The sequence below is a fragment of the Cervus elaphus genome, chromosome 20, assembly GCF_910594005.1.
Source record: "Cervus elaphus chromosome 20, mCerEla1.1, whole genome shotgun sequence".
Lineage (NCBI taxonomy): Eukaryota > Metazoa > Chordata > Mammalia > Artiodactyla > Cervidae > Cervus > Cervus elaphus.
Window position 1 is genome coordinate 31,809,187 of NC_057834.1, and position 6,000 is coordinate 31,815,186.

Below are 6,000 nucleotides of genomic sequence, written 5' to 3' on the forward strand. Positions count from 1 at the left end.
TGTCCACCTCATGCGAAGATTTGACTCATTGGAAAAGACCCTAATGCTGGGAAGGATTGGGGGCAGGAGGAGAAGGGGACGACAGAGGATGAGATGGCTGGATGGCATCACTGACTCGATGAACATGGGTTTGGGTGGACTCCGGGAGTTGGTGATGGACAGGGAGGCCTGGCATGCTGCGATTCATGGGGTCGCAAAGAGTCCGACACGACTGAGTGACTGAACTGAACTGATAGATGGGTAACCAGTTCAGAAAACTTTTTTCCTTTTGTTATTGCCTTTAATTATTCTGGAGACTTCAGCAAATAATTCTTATAACACTCGGAGAACTTGGTAGAGAGAATGATTAAAAAAAAATTTATACAATGCTTACAATGTGCTAGGCGTGGTCCTAAACATTAAAAAAAAATTAGATCCTTTAATTCTGGCAACAGTCTTAATATAGTTACTTCATTAGCTTCATTTACATTTGAAGAAACTGAAGAACCCAACTGAAGTTGGGGTCAATGAAAGAAAGCCCTATATCACACAGCCACTAAATGGTAGAACTGGCATTCAGTCCCAAGCACAGTCTGGCTCTAGAGATCACATCCATAACCAGCTTTCTACCATTTCTGGGCCAGTGTGAAATTAGTAGCAGTGATCTGAGGGGTCAGAGTTGGTATTAGAGGGCTATTCATCACCCTTAAAAGGCAGACAGTTATCAAAACACAAAGAGACTGCAGAAACAAACAGTAGAGCTGCAGAAACATAAATGGGACAACCAGCAGCCCCCTCCCTGGAATGGGCTGAAGTGTGCACAGGACTCTCTGAGGTGTTAATATCACCCCTAGAGATTATAGAACTATGGACTTTGAGTTCAAAGCAAGATCTTGGCAAGGCTTGGCAGTGTCAGAGGATTTGGTTAATAAACATGAAAATACATATTCTTTGGGGAGGAGAAATTAATAAGTAGTCAATTACCATAAAATAAGAAACCTCTATTCTGGACATGTTCAAAGTACAGTCCAAGTACATATGCCTGAGAGAATCAGGTAAGGCTGATAGTACTTGAACTGGATCCCTTAGGATGAGCACACTGAATATGCAGGAGAGGAGAAAGCAGGGTGAATGTGACATTCTAGGCAGAAAGAAGAGCAGGAAGTCATGAGGGAATAAAGTAGTGTATTAAGGACAGCAAATATCCAGATCATCGTTTATAAGAGAAGATGGAAGAAAACGCCTAGCAGGACTTAATTATATGCAATATGCTATATAGAAATATTTATAAAATAAGCATAAAATCACAAAACAAAATTATACACAGATGTGGCTTCAAAATACTTACAAATACATGCACCTGCTCAAAATTCAAAAGATAGAAAATGCTATAGAGTGAAATGTAAGACTCCCTCTAACTCCATTCCTTGGCTACTTACTTCTCTTCCCCAGGGCTCTCCTCTACAACTAGCTTTTTGTATATCCTTCCAGATATAGTCTATGCACTTACACAGATACACACATATACGTTCTTTGAAAACTCTTTATATAAATCATAGTATACTCTTCAAATTTCTGCTTTTTTTTTCACTGAATAATATCTTGGAGGCTGTTCTATATTAATACATAATTAAACTACCTCATTCTTCCCCCTCCCACTCTTTCTTCTTCTCTTGTAGATGCATCCCATTGTATGGATCTACCATAATTTCTTCAGCAAGACCCTCAGAAGGTATATTTAGATTGTCTTTTGCTATTTATTACAAACAGTACTGCAGTTAATAGCTTTGTCTACTCATCACTTTGTACATGTGTAATAAATACGTAGATATAGTACTGTTGCCTCAAAAGATTTGTGCTTTTTAAAATTTATTAAATATTGCCTCTATAAAAGGCAATTTGTTAAAAAATTGTCCTCTATAAAAATTAAACCAATTTGTATTACTATTAGCAATATATGAAATGACAAGTTCCCCTCCTTAAAAAAAACAAAAAATCAGTGTTAACAACAGAGTTGTTTTTGCCAATCTCATGACTGAAGTAGAATCTCAAGACAATTTTAGTGTCTATTTCTCATTCTGAGTAAGGTTGAATATTTTTTCATAGGTTTAGGATTCATTTGTACTTCATTTTCTATAATTTCTTATATCCTTTGCTCCTTTTAAATTGTCATTCATTTTTTCTTACTGATTTTATGAGTTTTTAAAAAATATATTAAAGAGATTAGTCATTTGTGATGAGTTATAGATATTTTTCTCAGTTTGTCATCTTAGTTTTTGTTCATAGTATTTCTAACCATGTGGAATTTTTTTTTCCCCACAGTCTTTCTTTGCTTATAATTTCTGGTTTTGAGTCACCACAACAGTATATATTACTTTTTAAAAATTATCCCATGTTTTCCTCTAATACTGTTTCTCTTAAAATGAAAATGGCTTTGTTTGTTCTAGCTTATTTAAACAATACAGAAAAAGAAAATTAATTCAAAATTCTACCCCATGTTAAAAAACAAAACAACTGCTATCATTTAAAGTATATATCCTTTTAGACATCTCTATGCACACATTTTTCTTCTACTTTGGTTTTAATTTACTGTTATATAGGTTCTTAAGATGGATGCAAAGCTTTTGAACTTTCAGTTTTCCTCTTTTCCTAATATGTGCATTTAAGACTATACACTTCCCTATAAGCATAGCTTTAGTCACATCCACATTTTGTATGTAATATTTTTATTATCATTCAGTTCAAGTTATTTTCTAACTCCAACTGTGATTTTTTTTTGGGGGGGAGGTTACTTAGAAGTACTGTATTTCATAACTTCTAGTTACCTTTTTGTTACTGATATGTATCTTAACTACAAGTCAAGAAACATACTTTATATCACTTCAGAACTTTGAAATTTGTTGAGATTTGTCTTATGGCAGTATATGATAGGGCTTCCCAGGTGACTCAGTGGTAAAGAATCCACAGGCCAATGCAGGAGCCCCAGGAGATGTGGGCTTGATCCCTGGGTTGGAAAGATCCCCTGGAAGGAGGAAATGGCAACCCACTCCAGTATTCTCACTGGGATAATCCCATAGACAGAGGAGTTTTGCAGGCTACAGTCCATGAGGTTGCACAGAGTTGGACATGACTGACCATACACTACTACATGGTCAATTTTCAAAATGTCCCAAGCGTGCTTGAAAAAATCTGTAATTTGCAGTTCTGGAGTATAGTGGCTGTATATACATATTTATACTTGTAGAGTTAAATTTGCTACTCATGTTATTTAAGTTTTTATTGGTTCTGAAAGAGGTTTGCCCTATCAGTGAACAAGAGCAATGTGTTAAATCTCCTGTTATGATAGTGAATTTGTCTATTTTTTTCCTTGTAGCTCTGTTGCTCTATATAATTTCAAGTTAACTTCATACTTAAATGCAACTTTAAAACTTCCATGTAAATTAGACTTAAGTGAAGTGTTCTTGTTTATTTCTAGTAATGCTTTTGCTTTCAAACCTATTACATCTGTTATATAATTTCCTTTTGGTTTATTTTTCCACAATATATCTTTTCCCATTCTTTTACTTTCAACCTTTTTTGTATATTATTTGTATATTTTTTGTATGTTTTAGTTTCTAGTATCTTATGTTAATTATGATTGACTATTAATGCATATGGAATTAATTTTAAAGGGTATGTATATTTCCAATGATCTAAAGTGACACATTTATCAATATAAAATTTTCTTAACGTATTTGGGTCTATCACTGGACCATCCACTTGTTTTCATCAGTTGGCTTATTCACAGGGCATTAACCCACTGTTTTAATTATTATAGCTTTACAATACATGTTAATATTTGGGTTAACTTTTAGTCATTACCTATCTTTTTCAGAATTTCCCCTTCATTTTTTCCTTATTTTTCTATGTGAATTAAAATTAATTTGTTTAAAAACCTTGCTGACATTTTTATCTAGATGTTAAACTTATAGATAACATTGGGAAATTGACATCATACATATTCTCTCTCTCCAAGAACATGATGTTACTTTACATTTGACCAAGCTTTCTTTTATGTGGGTAGCATTCTAAAATTTCATTCATACTAGGAATTTCCTGGCAATACAGTTGTAAAGACTCTGCACTTTCACTGCCAAGGGCACAGGTTCAACTCCTGGTTGGGGAACTAAGATCCTGCAAGCCTTGAAGTGTGGGAAAAGAAATTTTCATTTATGCAGATCTTGCCCATTCTTTTTAGTTATCCCTAGGCATTTTATCTGATTTGTTGCAATTGGGTCTTTTTTAATTATATGTTTAGTTTATTGTTTATATATAAAGGTTATTTATTTCTGCATGATAGTTCCTCTCCCAATCATCACTTTACTAAATTCTATTACTTGTAATAATTTTAAAGTTGATTTTCATGATTATACCTATATATATAATAAGCTATCATTTGTAATACTGACAATTACATTATTATTTTAGCTATATAAAAATGTTTATAAGTGGCTAGCTTGGGAGAAAACATGAAGAAATGAGGTAAAAAGGTAAAACGAGTTAGGAAAATTCTTTTTGTTAGTTATAATTTCACTGATGATTAGCTAAAATGATAACAGGATTCTCAGCATTTTAAACGAGTTCAGGGCCTGGACACATGGTATTCTAGAAATCAGAAATATTTTGTAAGTGAAATTGTTTTCCACAAAGGTGGTCTGAAGAACTCACAATATGGCAAATGTCCACATTTTCAAAGAGAGAAATTCTAGATGGTGAATTCTGGAAACTAAAGAATTAAGACTATTGATTCTTTTACAATTATAGAACAGTTATTAAAGATTATTTTATAAATGAGAAAAGAAAGCAGTGATCCCCAGACGCCAACAGTGTTTCACCACGATGTGATTCAGTCGCCCAAGTGTCGGCTTCGCCTTGCCTTTGGGCCTCTAGCATGTACCCTCTCATCCTAGGATAGTCTTCTGCAAGCAGACTGGTTCCTTTGGGTTCTTTGGGTCTCAGCTTCTGTGTTACCTCCTCAAAGAGAGCTTTCCCTGATCATTCCTTTTCTGTCACAGCATTCTGTTCTTTTCCTTCATAGCACCTATCTCAATTTAAAATGGCATATTTGCTATTTTTTTTCCTTAGGCAGTCCACCCATATAAACAATAAACTCCATGAAGACATGGGTCATGTCTGTTTGCTCACCACTGTGTATCCTTCTGTATATGCCTATAACGGCACTTGACATTAGTAAATGCTTAATGTATATATATTAAGTAAATGACTGGATGACTTTCCTTGTCAGTGTTACTAGACTAGCAGACTAGAGGAACATCACAGAGACACCATATCTTGATTTCAGAAAAAAAACCTAACAGCTTCCTGATATGATCTTTGAAAAAGATAGTGAATTTGCTAGAATACAGATATACTTTTATTTGACTGAACAACAACTAAAGAGAATTAAATCTCTAATTAGCTGGAGGTGTTGGTAGGACATGGCTGGTTTTTTTGTCATGGCCTGACTGTAGGATAACCAATGGCTTGGAAAAAGTCATCCCCATGGGAGCAGCAGAGAGCATTAACAAAGAACCTCCTGAATTTCTGAAAACTGGTGAAAACTGTTACATATAAATATTAGGTAACATTTTGAAAAAAAGAAGAAAAAGAAAAAGAAAAGAAAAAAAAATATTAGGTAACATTTATCTGGTGCTTACAATGAGTGAGGCCCTGTGTTGACAGCTCATATGTATTATTTAATATAATCTTTAAAACAATGACCTATGACATGAATGTTATTTTATATATGCTCCTTTTACAGATGAGAAAACAAACTCAGGGAAGTTAACGGACTTACCCAAAGTCTTGTTAGTGAAGGTCAGAGGTGGCAAATGAAGGAAACAAGTTAAGGAGAATGTTAGACAGCAAATCCTTAGGATTCAGTGACTGACTGTGGTCTCTACTCTTCTATTCAGGAGCCAGGAGACACTGGGATTCTAGCTAAAGGCTTACAGCTAGGTTAGAAATGAAAAGACACTCCTT